The sequence below is a fragment of the Bombyx mori genome, chromosome 1 (assembly GCF_030269925.1).
Source record: "Bombyx mori chromosome 1, ASM3026992v2".
In the NCBI taxonomy this organism is placed as follows: Eukaryota; Metazoa; Arthropoda; class Insecta; order Lepidoptera; family Bombycidae; genus Bombyx; species Bombyx mori.
In genome coordinates, this window is record NC_085107.1 from 14940292 (window position 1) to 14960967 (window position 20676).

Genomic DNA, 20676 nt, shown 5'->3' on the forward strand with positions numbered 1-20676 from the left:
ACTTATCATGCAACAAATTTCGCCGTTTAATTAAAGCTTCCGCGTTGAGTTCACTCAACGTCGTGCAGCGGGCATTGTAAGTACCATTCACAACATAATGGGTCTGGGGTTTATTCATTCAATCCAGACATTTTAATGCTGGTACCGTGTTATTACGAAAACAATAGTTCCAATGATGTTTGAACCCCTTTGGTTTATTTTCAACTGTCTGATAACATCAAATCCTTATTAAATACAACGCAATTCATTTCTCGTTCAAAATGTTCTAAATAAATTAAGGCTGATTTAAAAATGACACAACATACAGTTAATTTAGTTGTATTATTTAGCTTTAGCTTTTTTTCCGCTCTAAAGAAATACGCGATGAATTTGTATAATTAATACCAAGTCCTCTGTTTCACCTAAACCTGAACCTAAAACCGTCTGTTAAAGAAATCCTTTGAGAAGGTTTTTTTTTACTGGTGGTAGGACCTCTTGTGATTCCGCACGGGTAGGCATCACCACCCTGCCTATTTCTGTCGTGAAGCAATAGCGTTTCGGTTTGAAGGGTGGGGCAGCCGTTATAATTATACTGAGACCTTAGCACTCATATCTCGAGTTAGGTGGCGTCATTTACGTTGTAGATCTATGGGCTCCGGTAACCACTTAACACCAGGTGGGATGTGAGCTCGTCCACCCATCTGTGCAATAAAAGATTGTTGGTACAGATATTTTCGAGTAACGATCTGAAAAGTTCTACTATAAGTGATATTATTATAATATGTTCATCAAAAACAGCTTTTATGGAATCAACGTTTATTTTTTACTTCTAAGAAATCTTGTAAAACTGAAGATATTATTATGTTTCTTTTTTAAATTAAGTGTAATACAAGACTATAAGTGTCAAATGGTAATATGGAATTCAAGCAGTAAAATATACTCGTAAATAAACAGTCTAAAACCTTTCTCAATCAACCGTGCTTAAAACAAATGTGGCTATTCAAATTAAACTGGTAGTTATTGAGATTCACATGAGACATAAAAACATATTTTATTATTGTTGTAGATTTGAAACGGGTATTAAATGATTAGCGGGGCCGATTGACACAGCAACGTCAATGCGTCTCGTTAGAAAGAGACAGGATGATGCTACCCCTCTTGCAGCATACGCACCAGTAAACGTGTGAGGAGGATGCTACTACATATTATTACGACGGATGAAAAATCAGACGGAGTCGCATATTCTGTACCTTTTGAGCAATACCTCCGTAAACTCTTATAATTTAGATTGACGCACCTGATCAAGGTACATAATATTGGGACTTGACTATTTGACTTATTACGAATTGTGTTATTTATCCGTGCTGATGTAATTTGAGTTTAAGAACGTGCCATCAGGGAAAATAAATAAATAAATAAATAAAATTCATTTAATTCAGACCCTCTCAAGTCCATATGTTGTAAGTTGAATAATACTTAGAACTATGGTTAGTAAAATTAAAATTAAAATTAAAATTAGCAATTAAAACATTTATACATTTAATTCATAAATCTGCGCTGCTTTGAGGCACCTGGTATATGGGTATGTATATGAACCCAGTGTCTCAAAACAGCACATTCGGGTTTATTACCTATAACCATCAGGATATTATTAGTACTCGCACGAACCCCACGCATCAGTGAGGCCGTTCGTTTGCGGATGATTGATGAAAAGTCATCCACGTGAGCATCCGCAAACATACCTGATGCGCTACAGTACCGCGGGAGCCCCAACAACATCCTGAAAGCATTATTATATTGCACTCGGAGAGCATTGTATGTCCGCCGCGCATATCGAACCCACAGGGTACAGGTATATAAGGACTGGCAAAACGCCTTGAACAAGGTTACCTTAACCTGTGCGGTACAACGGTAGAACCTGCGGGCCAGCATACTGCAGCGGACAGCCAACGCTCTCCGTTCCCTTTCAATATCTGCATCATCTTTAAGGTGCTCAGTTACAATATGGCCAAGGTATTTGAACTCAGTAACCCTCTTCAGTGGAGTACCTCCGAGCGTCACTGGTGGCACATAACTCGGTTTTGTCTTTGCTGCCTTAAAGACGAGCAGTTCACTTTTTTTAACATTATAGTGGAGCCCGTGAGATTCCGCGTACCTCTCACAGATGGACAACAACCGCCGGAGAGCACCGATCGATGGGCTCAACAGCACCATGTCGTCAGCGTAACTGATGCTGTTCACACAGTGACCATCAATCGAGCAGCCGACACGTGCCTCACCGAGTGCCTCGATCAACTCATTAATATACAGGTTGAAAAGCGCCGGTGAGGTTAAGCCCCCCTGCCTCACCCCGCATTCCAACCTGTACTCCTCCGAAAGTGTGTTTGACCATCTTACCTGATTGGTCTGATACTCGTACCAATGGGAGAACAAGTCCACGTAAGGTCCCGGTACGCCCGTCTGCCTCAACTTACCCCACAACAAGTCGTACCTGACTAGGTCGAAAGCCTTCGAAAGATCGAGAAACACTGCATAAACAGGCGTATTCCTCTCCGTGTAGTATCCCACCACATGCTTTAGCGACAGGATTGCACACTCGGTAGATAACATCGGTCTAAAACCGAACTGAGCATCACTTAATGTAAGATGATCACTCACCTGCCGCTCGAGCACTGCATCGAGTACCTTAGCAGTTATGGTTGCCAGGGAGATCGGCCGATAGTTGTTACGATCCGATACGTCGCCTGTTTTATTTTTTAAAATCGGGACAACGACCGTTCTCATTAACGCCCCGGGCAGATACGAATGTCTGATACAGAAGGTATATAAGAGCGCTAGCAATCTAGGTAAATGCGGACCGGCGTGTTGAAAGTGCTCAATGCTGAGGTGGTCATGACCGGGAGACTTACCCTTAGTCATATTCATTATAATTTTAGTTATTTCCTTCGTTGTTATCCGAGGTGGTACATGCGAGGGTCGACTCGGGTCCACCACCCCAGCATCAGCACCTCTACTTAACTGACCGGGTGATTGTACCCTGAAATGGTTTCTAAACAGATTAGCAATCCTCACAGGCTCACACTCGCCATCAATGCTCACCGGGATACCAGCTTTTGGACTCAATCTCCTTGTTTGTTTCCAGAAACCTCGGAAGTCTTTTTGTTCGTGTTTTGTGGCAAGAATATTCATTTTTATTTGTTCCTGATGGTTTTGACAAAATTTAAGCTGTTTTTTGAATATTTTTCTCGATTCCACCATATCCCTATACACAGTTCCTTTCCGAGGTTTCCCGTTCCACACCCAGCAAAGAAAAGTTTGTCTAGCCACCCGGTGAGCACTGCGGACGTGCTTGTTCCACCCAATCAATGGTCGAATACCCCTATGGGTTATTTCACACTTATTACTAAAATTATCATAACAGTTAATAGAGGCTTCAGTTAAAACATTAATAATACACATATAAAAATTATTTATAACAGATTGATGATTCACATTAGTACACATTTTATCACAACATTTGTTCAATTCTAGAGGAAAATCTATTAATTTCAATTTATCATTACAATATTTAAAATACATATCAATTTGATCTCCTGTGCGTTCACCCCATATAATTTTATTTACATTACTAATATTAGGCGGAATAGTCATGGATCTAACTCTTTCAAGATTACATTCGACCTCCAATGGAAAATGATCTGACCAGAAAACATCATAATGTATTTTTACGTTTACTACTGTCCGCCACGCGGCCACACTAGTTAAACAATGGTCGAGCCACGAACAGGTACCATGCGCATCGCTAGTGTAAGTATATGATTGAGAGTCAATACCTAGTCTCTCAATGTCCGCACATAGCCAATTCTGCTCCGCACAAAAACTTAACATTTCATTTCCAAATAATTTGCCAGGATGGGCATTAAAATCTCCTAACACATATATAGATTCAACATGTTCATTCTCAACTATAGCAGATATTTCACTGAGGCATTCAACAAATTCACATAAATGATCAAGTTCGTTAGTAGGCATATATACACTAAAAAATAACATAGACCGATCCGCGACACACACTTTGATCGCGACAATACGCTCACTCGCACAGGGGATCACAGACACCGATTGAAATGAATCATTTCTCCATAATAGGCCTACGCCACCGTAAGGACGGCCGCGCAATAACCCACTGCTATTGTCCATCGCTGATTTACCAAAATAAGAAAAGTCTTTGTTTAACAACCCCAGATCAGGTACTTCGGTTGGTAATAACCATGTTTCTTGGAGTGCCATTACATCCACCTTCTTACTCAGTAGCCGTATGCAATCCATAGACCTCTTTAGGCTCATACAGTTGAAGCTCATAATTTTATATGTCTTGTGGTTATCTTTATCCATTTTAAGTAATTAATTTTTGTTCATCACTTGTTTTCCCATATTTATTATACTGTACAAACCTGCGGTAAGATACCCCACAAGGCCATAAATTCTCATCCATAAATATCGATAATTTATCCTTAGGTATCATAAACTTGTACCCTCCGTAATCTTTTTTAAATTTCATATTTACTTTCTCTAATTGCACGTCAACACCGGTCTTGCTCATAATATAATTAGAAATATCTTCCGTCATGCAATTAATATCAACATTATATATATAAAACGGTATTCTCGTATTTGCCGCTTTAAATGTATTGTAATGACTATCCGCTTTTCCCGTCATTGCAGTGAATCTGTTCTTATTACGCCTTCGTTGCACCAGGACCCAGTCATCATTTTTGCAAATTTTCCCATTACTCGCACTAGTACTCGAACCCGCTACCTCCGAAGCCCGAGGCACGCGCGCAGCCGCCTCAGCATATGAGTTGCTGCTAGGCTGACTCACCTCGGTTCTCGCCGGGCGCGATGTTACACGTACAGGCGACACCGCCGATCGCCTACCTCCAGAACCGTTTTCTCCGCTCAGCCGCTCAGTTGGACGCGAAAGTGAGAGGCCACTATGACATGTTACCTTGCGTGCGAGCGAATCAGATGACAGTAAGTGAGCCACCGGGCGTTGAGTCTTTGTGTTGTCAATGCAAGAAGTATGAATGATATTCGTTGAATCGGTTTGAAATAAGAAAGCCTACTTCGCAATAGTTTTTTTTGCTGTAAAAAAGAAGAAGCGCTGATTTTGGTTAAAAGTTATGTTAATATTTTTATTTTTGTTTCTAATTTAGCATAGCATTTTGCGAATTTAAGGAAAATTTATTAATCATTCGCTATCCGACCTGGTAGGCGGAAAATGTAACCCAGATAGCCAGGATAGCGAATAGCTGCCGAATATCCGTTCCTGTTTTTATTTCCACCAGTTTGTAGTCAAAATATTAGTAAAATGAGTATTTTGTTATTCTCAGACTCATAACTCATTCAATAAGAGAGACAAAATTAAAAAATTCGGATCGTATATATTCGTATTATATTCGAAGGTGTAAATTCCTAATCACCGTTATATTTTTTTGGTAAATACGTATTTCTAGTAGCTGAAATTAAAAGAAGAAATTTCTTAGTAAGGAGTGAATTTGTTTTATACAGATTTATTATAAAATATAAAGAAAAGCTTCTTCTATTTTCTCATATCTTTCACTGTGAACTGGTTTGGATTTATCAGCTGGATAATAAAAAGAATATTCTAAACCCCTGTCATATTACGCTAAAATTTTTCATCAGCTACATCGAGCCACCGCTATCAAACGAACATGCTACGCGAGTTTCATTACATTGAATATACGAACGTCTACACGGTACGGAAACGAATTCCACTTTTCATTCCAACGTGCCTTTGACAAGTTCGGTCCTTTCACACATTTCTCGGTGCACCGCAAGACGTGACGTGTTGCGCATTTTATATTTCAGTTCTAAATTTAGTGAAAACGTGAGCTATATGCAATCAAATCCATTCGAAAATGTATGTAAAAAACCTCCGAAACCAGGTTAAATACAGTACAAACTAGACTAGTTAAGAAAAAAAATAATCAAACAATGCATAGAATCTTTAATGCGGAAATTTAGTAGTCTTGGCTTGCCAACGTGCCAAAATGTTGGTCGTTACGTATTGGACGGTCGATATACGTGCCTCGTTAGAAACCTGTTATAATTGTCAGCATCATTTGTCAACTTTTGTTTTTTGCGTTTTGTTTACCACGTTCATTCAATATTTTGTTTACACTAAAATACTTAAATAGTGTTGGTATAATAAATAATGTTTTCTTTTTTCAAACAAAGAACTTTACAGATACCTATTTAGATTTTATCGAAACATAATATAGGTAGGTGCGTAGGTTTAAGTTGATCGTTTTAATTCCAAGAACGAAGTAAATCTATATATATAAAAATTAATTGCTGTTCGTTAGTCTCGCTAAAACTCGAGAACGGCTGGATCGATTTGAATAATTTTGGTTTTGAATTATTTGTAGAAGTCCAGAGAAGGTTTAAAAGGTAGATACATATGAAAAGGGTCGGAAATAAATTAAAATAACAATTTAGTTTTTCCTTTGATGTGTCTTTCCCTCGTCGCACGGATTCCTTTTGTTTGTTTTAAATTTATTTTATACAAAAGTTTAGGTCTTTTATTTATCAATTTAGGCACTACAAAGTCTGCCGGGTCAGCTAGTCTTTAATAGAAATTCATTGGGACTAATTACAAAATTATCTTTGTTTGCGTGGAGCATTTAATTTTACGAAAACACTGTCAGTTTCTTCTTCAAATTAACTAAATTGAAGCTTTAAGTTAGATAGAACCCTTCCCCGATTACAAATACAACGCTTACAATCACAAACTCATTTTAATACCATCAAGTAATTCTTAAGTGTATTTTGCACTACAATAATATTATTATTATTAAACTGATGCACAAGATTGACAGATTTTCAATTCTAATAATAACGACAAACGGTATGTAAGATTTAGATTGTCACGGGCTCTTTATATACTGTTTCACTAGTACAAAGTAATTATTAGCACGCTAATCTTTACCGTGTCATGAATGTCTAACAATTTTGAATTTAAATCTAGTTGACACTAACGCAACGGCACTCGTGTGTACTTTGTAACTGACTTTGAATTTTATCTATACTAATATATAAATCTACAGTGGTTTTACGAATGTTCCGTTATAACTACTGAACCATGCATCCGATTGACTTGAAACTTGGCATCCATGTAGAAAATACATGTACTTAATGAATAGGCTAATATTTATATGAGTGTTAGACTCCCTACACCAGTTGCGGGGGCGTTAATAATGAGAATCTTTGTGGGGGTGAGAAATAACAATGTTAATTTTAAATGCCCAGCGAAGCGGACGGGTACAGCTAGTACTTTAATACAAACAAATAGACTCTGTAATTTTATCTTAATTTAATACACCCTGTTAAATTCTTGTGTTAAAGTTTTCTCATTCTTAATCCTTCTTTCTTAATTTCAGTCTGAGTTTAAGCTCCTTTTGTGTTATCCATTGGAAAATTAAAAGTTAATTAGAGAATATTACAATCCTAGTACATTATTTACAAACACTATAATCTTGTGCGACTTTCAGTTGCACGTCTTCACTTTTACAAGGTTACTTTCATAAAAGATTTACGTATTATATTCACGTTTAAATGATTCCTCATTTTTGTTTCATTATTATAATTTAATTCACGTCCATCTTATTTAAGTTACGAAATTGAAAGCTATATACAAACTAAAACTTTATTTTTTATTGTAGCCTAAATTATTAAACTTCTGATTACATTTTCTGCATCGGAGTGCCCCCTAGCTGTCGCGAGAGAGATTGGCGACATCTCAATTGGTACAAGAGTCAGAACGAGACCGTGTCGCCGCGCTGCGGTGTTAATCGGTGCGAATATAACGCACACCCTATCCCAGTTTACATTTTGAAAGGTTTGATTTTAAGATCAAACGTTTGAATATCATTAACCTAATTTTCGGTATGTTTTACTTGTGTTTACTTTTGATCCAATTAATTCGTGCTATTTAGTTGTTTGTGCAAAGGATCAATAAGGATCTAAATTTAAATAGCTGCTTGTTAGTTCTCATGTCAATAATATTATTTTTTGTGTACGTACTAGTGACACTAAATTCATTTTTCCGAGCTTTACTTTGTATTGCACCGGGAATTGTCACGAGCTACCAAAAGAGCAGATTTGGGATTGACTTCACGTCTCAAAGTGTTTACGTCACAGTGTCTGTCTTTTTTTTTATTGCGTAGATGGTTGGACGAGCTCACAGCCCACCTGGTGTTAAGTGGTTACTGGAGCCCATAGACATTTACAACGCCACCCACCTTGAGATATAAGTTCTAAAGTCTCAAGTATAGTTACAACGGCTACCTCATCCTTCAAGCCGAAACGCATTACTGCTTCACGGCGGAAATAGGCGGGGTAGTGGTACCTACCCGTGCGGACTCACATGACTCACTCACCTACAGATAACAATGCCAACGCTGATGATTCCGTAAAATTTTAAGCGTAGGTAATCATGCTAAGAACATTTGACTCCGCAACGCAGCCTAAGGTGTTACGAAACAAAGTAATGGCTCCATAGCGGAAACAATGGAGGGCTGACGTTAAAAGAAGACATAACGTAGTTAAAGTCCATCGTTGTATAAGATGCAAGCTCCGCTTTTGCTGTTACGGCTGTCGGGTCAAGACGGCCGTGGCTTCGTTGGCTTTAGCATCCTACGAGGTATATAGGCATATCTCATGGGAGTAAGATTTCTATATTCAATACATTCGTGAAGGCTAGCAATTAAGGAAGACTGCTTCGGTGACCAGTGTTTGGGGTATCGCAGACAATGTGAGAGCGGTTCTCGTGATCCTTGCTGTTCTGGAATGTCACGATGAAAGGACATCGCGGGTATTTTAGTCAATAAGATTCCACGGAGATCATGTTGCACATTTCGAAATTGGCTGAAGATGTTGATAGGATACAGAGTCGCCATTTTTCTTTTTTCAGTGTACAAACATAAAAAAGCATCCAATTCAAAATGTGTACTTATTCAACATTATCATGAGACATAATGAAAGGGAATCAAATTCAAAGTCAGCTGCCAAAGAAATATTAAAATGTATTATCACTGCCACCTGTCGCTGTTTAGATGTGCCATAAAAAAGTGATGTGTGTTTCTTTAAACAAAAGACGGAATGTAATGGGAATATTTTTATAAATACTTGTTAATATTTCAAGTTTAAATTGCAGGTTTTACGTTTATCGAATCATATTACATAGTATTAATGCTAAATATATTTTAAGACTTTTCTCTGGCACCAGTAAAAATATGAAAACACGATTCGAGTAATGTTTTAAAGTCTAATTAGTTAATCTCGTAGTTATCTAATAGCCTTAAACATCACGATATGACTGATACCGTCCAATTTGACACATGAGATCATAATTGAGGTAGACTAACAACCTTCTAACATTTAAAACTAAAAGTAATAACTTGCTTTGAAGCTCTCTTGGACAGGGCGGGGTTCTTTCCTTTTGTTTAATCTTATCTTAGTTACTTGACCATTACGATTCGAATTTGGATCGACAATTCGAAGAAAATCCCATATAGTAGGAGCATAAAAATAGTTTTGCAATACAAATTCTTTATTTTGATAGACAGCGATTATTACACCACCCCGCCTTTTTCTGCCGTGATGCTGTAATGCGTTTCGGTTTGAAGGGTGGGGTAGCCGTTGTACTGTACAAACTGAGACCCTTGAACTCATATCTCAACGTAGGTGACGACATTTACGTTGTCGATGTCTATGGGCTCCGGTAATCACTAAACATAAGGTGGGCCGTGAGCTCGTCCGCCCACCTACGCAATAAATAAATAAAAACACCAGTACAAATAAATGGTAATTTCATTATCGAAACATTTTTGTTAGTTGACGATTTCAAAACCGAGCATTTTACATACGCATTTTTATTTTCCACTCCATATGGGACTGTCGAACTCACCGTCTGGTATCAAGCAATTACTGGAGACTATACACTGACCATCAAACGTCAACGTCACCGCAAGCCTTGAGCCATTAAGGTCGATATTTTAATTCAAGCGCAGCACAGTAATAACATAATGTAGGTACCTAGGAAAAGATAATAAATAGTTTTCGCTAGTTTGAACGGTTGATGGGTAGGAATATTATAACAATACTAATAGCTTACTCTAGGCTTGTTTAATAGACGAACATAGTATTCCGTTGAGTAGACTTTAAAGTGAACCCCGCGTGCGTTTTCTACAGCAACCGGCAGAAAAAGAACTTCTTTAATATTTAGATGATATTATTAAACATAAAAGTAGCGCTGTTGCTGTAAACATGGATAAATTTAATGTTTAATCTATCCTGTTGTAACTACCCTGGGGAGTTGTCACAATTATTAGTAAAACTCCCAAAAAATGTAATAGAAAGTTTCACAGAATAGAAATGCAGCCCTCGCTAATTTGATATATCTTAAAACACAATACTATAGAAGAATAGAATACAATCCCTCAATATATTATTCATAACTTGATTATGGATATGCCAAGGAAACTATAAAAAGGAAATAACTTGCAGTTTGTATAGCTAGATGGACAACCCTAGGTATAATCATAAGCGAAATCTACTAAATAAATAAACTTAATTGTCACGAATATTCATATTTCCGATTGATGTTTTTTTTTAGTTCTTAATTTGTCCATTATGTGTTATAGGCTATCGATTTATGATAACTACATAGTCTTGCCATAAATACTAAGACGAAGGAAAAAAAAAAACTATTGCAAATAACATTTATTACTTTTACAGTGTGCTTGCTAGTTTAATATTCGAAGTGCTCTCGAGTGTTACTTTAAAATTCGAAGCTTATTCGAAGTATTCTCCATTGGCTGCAATACAGTCCTTTAAACGCTGAGGCCAGTTATCAATAGAAGCACGCACTCTTTCCATGGGAAAATTTTTCACTGCCAGTCGTACTGATTGTTTTAGGGACTCCAAATTATCATGGCGTTTAGAGCAAGCCGTACTCTCTAAAACTGACCATAAATCATAATCCAGCTGATTAAGATCGGGACTAGACGACGGCCAGTATTCAGCTTTGATGAAGTCCGAAACGTTCGTTTCCACCCAAGACTGCGTAGACCGAGCATTATGACCTGCCGCCGAGTCTTGCTGTAAGGACCATTCTTGATTATTGAACATGGTGTTGTTAAGGGGCTTCACTACCTTCTCAAGAATGGTATCTTGATACACTTGTGCCGATGTTTTGATACATTTTTCACAAAAGTATGGCTCAGTCACTCCTTCATAGCTAATACACCACCAAACCATCACTGAGCTTTGAGCATAAATACGGTCATTTTGTTTGTTAAAATGTTGCTCAATTGTAAAAAAATTCTCATCCGTAAACAAAGTTTTTCTATGACCTCCCTTTGCGTACCGCTTCAGTAGTTGTTTCGATTTTACCACCCTATTCTCTTCTAAATTATCAGTTAAGAAATGACCAGTACGTCTCTTATAGGCTACAAGTCCTAAGTCATCTTTTAAAATACGCGACATGGTTCTAGGTGCTATCTTCATCTCCCGAGATAAAATCTTTTGCTTTCGGACAGGATTTCTTCGAATTCTTTCCCTTACTGCTTTGACCACCTTTTTCGTACGAACACTACGTGGACGGCCAGATCTTTTTCTGTCACAAACAGAGGAGGTCTCATTGCACCTATTAGTAACCCGGTACACAAACATTTTACTAATACCAAGCGTATGGAGAGTTTTAAAAATTGCATTTGGCTCCATACCTACTTTGTCTAATGCAATCACAGCGATTCGGTTCTCTTTATCACCCCACTCCATTTTAATATCGCAAAATATTGTACAATGTATTGGCGCCAAAATGGGAAACCGCAATGAGCAATCATATAAAATGACAGATTCCAAATTCAAATGTAATATTTCGTTTATTTTTAATTGTAACAGTATTTATGGCCAGACTAAGTATATAATATTATATCTCTGTTTTTACTATGGATTGCAGTAGAACAGTCGCAGCAAGAAACACTTTACTTGGACTGTAGCATTGTGAATAGGAAAAACCACAGACTTAATATTCAGTAACGGTAAAAAAAAGACGCGTCATTTTCAGTAAATAAATAAATAAATAAGAAATATTTCATTCGTTTGTACAAAATGAACCGCCCTATAATGTCATAAAGAACTAATTAAGAATAAATATCTGGCGCGGTCGGTTTTACATTCCTCGTAAAAGAATTACTTTTGAGCAACTATTCAGAAACGAACTTAATGAGTTTTACCGCTTAGCTGAGCTTAGCTTAGTTGAGTATAGCCGTTCCGCTTATTACTTACTGTCCGAAGCAGTCGTGCGCTACGATTTTGATTATGTGCGATACTCTATTACAACTCAGAGGTCAACCTCATATCTCAAGGTGGAATATAGCATTCACGTTGCAGTTATTTTCATGTCTTTTTTTCGTAAAATAAGAACTCGTCAATAATAAGAACAGTATGGCTTATAAAAGGGCAAATAAACACTGTTAAAGCTCTTGTAGCCTTAAAGATATATAATATTCATTAACTAGCATATGGTAAGCTCGCATGAGTGAGTAACACACCACCACTTTAGTTATACGTTTATTATTTTTCATATGTACATATTACTTTATATTTGAATACGATTGCTTCTAAAGTTGCACATTACAAAATAAAGTAACAATAAAAATAATAATTTGAATCCAATTTCAATTCTTCTTCTTTTTCTGCCACTTTATCCCACTAGGTGGGGTCGGCACAGCTAATTTTTTCTCTTCCATTCTCTTCTATCCGCCGTCATTTCAACGCTCACTCCTCTCTGTCTCTCTCATATCTTCATTCACACATTCTATCCATGTCTTCTTCGGTCGACCTCTTCCTCCTCTACCTGGCACTACTACCATTTCCATACATCTCCTAGTCACATGCATCTTCTCTGTACGCATCACATGTCCACACCACGCTAACTGTCCTCTTTCCAATTTCCAATTTCAATTATGTGACTCTTATAAGTATATGAAAATTCAGTGGTTTCTCATTTTCGCGTAATTTTTTATTAAACGTTCTTGTGGTGTTAAAATGTAGTGGGGTGATAAAGAGAACGGAATTGCTGTGATAGCATTAGCTGAAGTAAATATCGTTACACAGAGACACGTCACAGAATTTTACATTTGAAGACAGAAATAGTTTACTATTGAGCAACAGTTCCATAAGCAGAATCACGGAGTCACGGAGAACAGTCCACAGAATCAAGGAGTTTCTGCTCAGAGCTGTACACAAGCTTCTCAATCAGTAGGGTACAACGTGGACATTATTCGGCTTCAGTGATGGTTTTGTGGATTGATGATTAGCTTTATAAGTAGTTCTTGAGATATATTTTAGTGAAAATCAATACACAAACCAAAAAGTATTCAGATACGATATTTAAGAATGCGGTTAACAAAACCATGTTTTCTATATATCAAGAATGGTTCAGAAAAAGTCAATACCGAATGAGAAAGCTCGATCCACACTAGCGGGACAAGAAATTAACTTTTCTGATTTAATCACAACTGAAGACAATCCGATCCGATCTTAATCCGCTTGATTACGAATTAGGGTAGGTATCTTTTGGATGTTAGCATTATGTCATGCCAATTTGAAGTCCTCAAAACAGTCCAACACGTATGCAACGGCGAATTGTCATATGAACGAAAGTGGGAGTTTCAATCGATAAATAGAAGGTATAAACTAACGCACACTACGATATTAAATGTTATAATATGTACATTGTAGAAAAAATATATTTTATAGTTTTCCTAGGAACAATATTTATGACAATAATATTTTAAAAGAAAACTTATGAGATATTTATGTTAGTATGTTTGAAACATAATATGTATATAGGTTTATTAATAGGTGAATTTGAGAAGACAGTTGTGTTGTAATTATTATCAACTTAGTTTAAAAATGGTGACAAAAGTCATAATCGAAACAAGTTTATTAAAGTTCACAAGATCATATTATAATGTATGTGTGACACACGATTCGAACTCCTTCAACCTAACGATCCAGTATCCATACAAAGTGTGTTGCGTGATAGCTAAATGCTATCACTATTATTTACTAGCTATTAAATATCAGGTAAATTATTCTTCTGAAATTATAAATGCTATGTAAGCTTTTGTCCGTACATACAAACATACATAATATGTTTTCGATAAGTACTTAATATTTCCCCTCTTGTTACAGTTAGGTTAATAGGTAAATTTTAATTAAAAAGAAGTGTACTAGTGAGAGTACTTAAAATAAAAAAAGTCCAACAAAAGCGGCCGAGTTGAAAGGAAACCTTCATTCTTCTCCGACGTGTAAGTCCTCTTTTGTTCCGAAAAGCTAGTAAATTATTAACGTCTAAAGAGGTTATTTTTCTATGTAACTAAGCTTTTTCATTGAAAACCATAATGTCTTGGAATTTCACAGATGTTACCTTCACTCACGACGGCAGGGAAAAGATAAAAGAGATTTTATAAATTGCTTATCATTTTACACATATATTCTGTGTTCTTTAGTTATGATATTTATGTCTAGAATATTAAATGAATAAATTGTGTTTGCCACGTGTTTCGTTTCGTGAAATATACTGTGGGCCTTTATGAAATGGCTTTAATAATATTGGTGCTATACAATAAATTGATGGGACAGTAAGTGAGGTTTTCAAGGACAAATCGAAACTTGAAAGAAGTCGTCAGCGCTATTACTGTAGTCATGACCAAAATTGAAGTATTTTTCACCAATCTCGTTGAGGTGACTTAGTTTCTGTTAAAACGAACACACAAGGAAATAAATAAGTGATATTTAATTATCGAAAGTACATTTAAACGTTCATGTGTACAACGAGCACACACTCGGACAGTTTAACTTACTAACGTTTCCGACATCCTAACATTAAAATTATTTTCTTACTCTACACTACGTCGCGAAAAACTCATATTTCGATAGAAATATTTACGTTCATCGACGTTGGTATATTATAAAATAAAGTAAATTCCCTAGCAAGGTGGTTGCGTTCGCATATTTCAAATACTGTATCGAGCTTGCGACTTCCATACGATTTGTTGGTTTCTCTTGTATTTAATAGGAAAAGGAATTCTTTTGATCCGAAACATCAATGCGAAAGATAGAGGGACAATGTTTACATTTTACTTTAATGTATTCTGTAAACAAGTATCTGTTATTGTACCGGCTCAGGTGAATAAACGTGAAACAGAGAACACCTGTCAGCTTGTAATTCTTTGATGTGCAACGAATAGCTGTTTCCCGATAGCTGTCAAAATTTCGATGACAAAATTCAAAGATTCGATGGATACTCATTACTTTTAAAATTCCAGCTATAGAGAACTGAACAATCTGATGAATTTGGATCTCGATTTCACCGAAACCGTTTTCAGAGAAAATAATTTGGTATCGCAGAATTCTACGTGAAACAATGAATTGTGTATTTTTTCAGCATTGATTATATTAAGAAAAATTTATATAAGGCAATAGTTCTATAGTTATTTATACATACAAATTTTAAAGGAAAGTGGATAAAGTAGTTATTAGGAAAATGTAGATAACATTCTCTACATCTCTACATTTTCCAGTTATTAGGAAAATGTAGATAACATTCTCTACATCTCTACATTTTCCTAATAACTGTAGAAAAAGATGTAATTAATATGTATTGTTTTATTCCGAGCCAAATTACACCATCGTGTTGCAACTCATTGTTTTATATTAAAAATTTACGGTATGATACGCGAAGTAACATCATATTGATCGATACATTAATAATAATTAAGTACCGATATATGACATCGCTCTTTCCAAACACAGGTAAATTTTCGCAATCATAAAAAAAGTATATCCCTGAGAATATCGCTGCCAGAATATATCCGGCGTGAGTCATCGATTAAACTTTGATCGACTTAAACCTCGGAAAGACACTAATTTGCGCGCTCTTCGCCTGAGGAAATCCATTTATCGTGGCGCTACAATTGGAAGGAGCTTCCTGCCAAAGGCCGAGAGCATCAGAATAGTTGGATTTGTGTTTTTGTGCGATGTTTTCTTTAGAATTTATTTGGCTATGCCAAATTGGCCACACTGTTGGATTCCTTTACAGTATGCAGCGTAAGTGCATATTTCAATCTCAGTCAACTAAATATATGTGCTATGATTGATACATTCACAGATTGTTATTGTATCATTTTCTAATATAAGGAAAACGGGTAATTAGATTCAACCGATTCGATACGAATTCGATTAGTAATTTGTGAAAACTGTACAATAACCATAATTCAACGATAATTTCATTAAAAAAATACTGCGAATACGTAATAAATAACAAATATCAATCTCCGACTGGGAATCGGGACTGGGGATCCTGTGGTTTTAGTATTTATGGTCACCAACAACAAAAATACCGAAACTGTCGCAACATACGTTTTAACATAAATAAATATAATATTTTCTATGGTTATCGCAAATCGTGTATGTAATTATAAGTACTCTTACAGTATCATCTTATAGTGAAAACATAAGTCAAACAAACTGCCAGACCTCAAGGAACTGATAGTTCTTTCCGTTTGTAAAGAAACCTTGTAAATGTCGACGAATAACGCTTTACTCATTCGTGATAATGACGATAACCATGGAGAATACCACAAATAAGGACTCATAAAAGTGAGATTAAAGTGTACTTACTAGTCGTTTAAATTAGGAATAAAATGTCTTAGGGAAAATTATAATTGACTGCATACGTACATTGGTTTTGTAGTTGAAATGTGTGAAAAAATGATTAGTACATATATTCCTTTCAGGAAAGTAAGGCTAGATCTTAAAAAAGACCAACTTCGATTCGATCACAATATCAATAATAAGTATTCATTGTCACAATAAAAAAAAATTATCGACAAAGCTACAATTATATTTATGTTTTCACAAAATAATTCTTTAACAATTTTGACAGTTGTTTGACACAATAAATTATCTTGGGCATTTCGTGATAAATTGAATATCTTCCACGTTATTGAAAGAAAAGAAATATATTTCGATTATCGCAATGTCCGGGCTCACTTAATTTGTAAGCAGCGGTTATGCGTTTACAATTGACAATAATTTTTGGTGATTATGATGACGTGCCGCTTAGTGTAAGTAGTCTATTTTTAAAATTTGTCAGAAGCTATTTGTCCTACATTTAAGTAGCAGATGGCGTTAAAAATCAGGGTATTCACAACAGCAAACGAAGACGAGCATTTTAAAACGATAATAACAGAACAAAGGATGTACACAAATAGCGCGCAGTGGTAATAAAAACAGACCTAAATCCATCTATGATATATATTCGAATAGGGTAGATAGATATTCCGATTTGCCCATTTCTAGGCGGGATGATATATATATATATGGACATATTGTATTGATGAATAAGGAATTTCGGCGATTGGATGCTTTCTATTATAGAATATTGAATAATAATAAAGTAGGTTTATTTTTGGAAAACCGTTAGATGACACATTTAAAACGTTAGTGTAAAATAGTCTTCCGAAATAAACATTTAGAAATCTGATTGATGGAAATTGATAGGATTTATGTTAATATTTCTATAATTCAAATTAATTTGAAACTATATTATTAGTTTCAGGATGAAATTGAAGTGGAAACTTTGCAGAAGATTATAGATTCGTTTTGCATACTGTAGAGTCAGTTTACAGTTAAGTTTAAAAATAGTAAAAACTAAAGATATAATTTTAAAATACTTTAATAATCCCCCAAAGTTAATTGTTTTGCATTTACTTGCATTGCAGGGAACCCTTTAGTCCGTGTTGTACCACGCACGGATTGATAATCCGCATGTATCCGATGTAACATAATACTACGATACCATTATGTAAATAAAGGAATATTGTGTATATTTAAATGAACTCAGCATTGTTGAGTTTTAGTATAAGTAATTTTAAGATGTTTCGTTTCTGTATAGCTTGCACATTTAATTTCCACGACCTATCCGTTGTTGTAATCTACGTCATTTGAGAGAACGGATTAATCACAACATCCACGTAAAATCATAATTACGCTAATACGATTATTTATATCAACGCTTATTTTATAATTAAGAATGAACAGTACGATCGTAAGTGGTGAGATGTGAAGTTAATAAGGTATTATGTGGTAAAGCATATTTCTAAAAACAAACCACAATATAAAACCCGTACATAATTTACTTAAATTGATTTAGTAATATTTTACAAATTTATTTTTAATATATTTTAATAACGGTAGTCATTAGTCAATGGTCAACAAAAATTACACGTTACTTGTTCAGACCAATTCTGAGCGTTGAAAGTTTAATGTTAAGTTTTTTTTCAATCTTAATTTCTAATGTTAATAATATTTACGTAGCTACGTAGTAAGTGTAAGTAATTATCACTTAACAATATGGTACTATAATCACTTAAATTACGGAAGATTTTAGCATAAATAATACACATAAATTAGTTAGGTTTTAGAAGGGCACAAAAATACCATTACAAACCAACGTAATGATCAATTGTGTGAAAGTGTGGAATAAAACGATTGTCCGTGGTTACATTTTAGGCTCGAAAGAATATATTCCTCCTGAATTTGATAATGCATACTATGCTCAAATACAAAAATATTAGTTGAAAAGTAAAATTAAGAGCGAATCGTTAGAGAAATATTTAAGTCTCGTCATATCATTCAATCGATCGAGGGGTATGCTGCTGGACATAATTTCCCTTTGGATTTCCAGAGTGACCAGTTGGAATTAGATAATTTGCAAATACCGAAGCTGAGTTATATACTTATAAATCTTGTCAATATCTTGGATGCGACAGGCAAGAAACCAAAAAGAATGGAGTGCATATGAAGAAACCTACACTCAGCATTGAGTGGACATGGGCTGAAGGAGAGAGAAGATAAATCTTGTCAATAATTAATATTATAGTAATAGATATTGTTACGGTTTTATCCGCTCCAAAATATTGGTATTTATTCACATTAAGATTTACACAAATAAAGAGTTAAGCCATATAGTCAGTTCGCACACTTCCTGCACCCTGACACAAATAAGTCAATTTTGAATGACCGGATTGTCTTGTATAAACAAGGCAATTGAGAATTTAATCTCATGTCTCAAGCTGCGTGGACGTATTCACGTGTATCAGTTGAACAGATAGGCTGTGAGCGCGGTCGCTTACTTAGAGAATTTATATTCTCTATAAGGACGGATAAATCTCTGAAAGATTCTCGATGATGACGGCCTTATTATAATTACTAGTGACCCCGCAGTAGTCGAAATTCGACTGTAATTAATTGAAATTATAAGTTTTTACACTATTGAGATTCTATTTTCAAAGAATATTATACTTCTATAATCGCAAATTTCGCCAAGACCACACTATAGAAAAATATAAAAAAAAACAAACAATATTTAATCTATTCTCAATTTGACAACAGACGTCAATAACAAAAGTTTGACAATAAATAAATAGTATGCATGCGTGTGTGCGTCAAATACATTATAGTGTGTGTAATGTTTTTTTTATTGATTTAATGTACTTTTAGGCATAATTTAAAAAAAAAATGCATTCTGCACTCCTCTATATTCTCTATAAGTGTGGGAAATTTCATACTCCTCCGTCCGCGCAATTTTCGTAAAAAGGGATACAAAGTTTTTCCTTCGCGTATTAATATATAGATTATAATATGACGTAATTTTTGTTTCCCTTTAAATTCTTTATTTCCTGATAAATCCTCTTTGTGGGAAAGTAATTAACTTTTTATAACATGTCGGTCTTGTGTACACAAAAAATTAAAACTCCTTTGTAATTAAGGCGCGTGCATTTAAGCGGGTTGAAATGCACGGTTAAAAACAAGGGTTTTAGTTAGATTGGACTTTTTTTTGTTTCTATGAAGGTCTCGTATAATAAAGTATAATATTTATATCGTATCATGTTTATAAAGTAGATTTGTGAAGCGAATACTAAATGTGCTCTCACAATTGGAATTTAGTTATTCAAATGAATTAGATCATAGCATTACGTTAACGATTCAGCGAAAGATATTTCTGAAAAAATTATGTATTTGAATAAAATCCATTTCATTAATGTCATTTTCTTTATCTTTCATAAAATATTCTGTAATTATGATTTATTCATTCAAGGACAAAATACAATGATTAGGGGTCTAGCGAATATTTTTTTTCGCTAAAAACGATGTTTCTTTTTAAAAATTGTTAAAACAAAATATAAAAATGTATGATTATATATATAATTTACTCTTACATTTATATTTAAGAGTGAATATGGTAATCTTTTAAAACAAAAAAATATCCAAACACTACGAAATTACCAATAGAAAAACTCGCTCAGGCACAAAATAAAATAAAAACTTCATTAGTATGCATTACAAAATACGGGATGATAGAAACGAGGACCACGCGCCCGTATTACTACTAGTTATTCTATAGTATCGTAGTTTATTAATTAGTTAAAGAGCAAAAATACATGGAATATACAATACAACCGCAACACAATTATAGAAACCGAGTATTTAAAACGATTACATTAGACGATTCAACCTGGGTCACTGGACGCATCG

The 20676-nt window shown here is 35.1% G+C and overlaps 2 protein-coding genes and 2 long non-coding RNA genes across 10 annotated transcripts in view; 2 read left to right on the top strand and 2 right to left on the bottom strand.

Annotated features, from left to right (window-relative positions):
• The window catches only part of LOC101744872 (neurocalcin homolog), a 171930-nt gene that overhangs the window by 123211 nt on the left and 28043 nt on the right, over positions 1–20676 (bottom strand). The window lies entirely within an intron of this gene.
• Positions 1–20676, bottom strand: part of LOC101744727 (neuronal calcium sensor 2) — a 163937-nt gene that overhangs the window by 115495 nt on the left and 27766 nt on the right. The gene's annotated exons all lie outside the window — the stretch shown is intronic.
• Positions 1–20676, top strand: part of LOC134199380 (uncharacterized) — a 79103-nt gene that overhangs the window by 30871 nt on the left and 27556 nt on the right. The window lies entirely within an intron of this gene.
• LOC105842560 (uncharacterized) lies at positions 17016–17978 on the top strand. 2 transcript variants are annotated; one of them, XR_009974416.1, is made up of 3 exons: positions 17016–17204; positions 17693–17767; positions 17862–17978. It is a non-coding gene; the product is annotated as an uncharacterized LOC105842560 (long non-coding RNA). The 2 variants fall into 2 exon arrangements; XR_002431618.3 differs by having other exon boundaries at positions 17693–17978.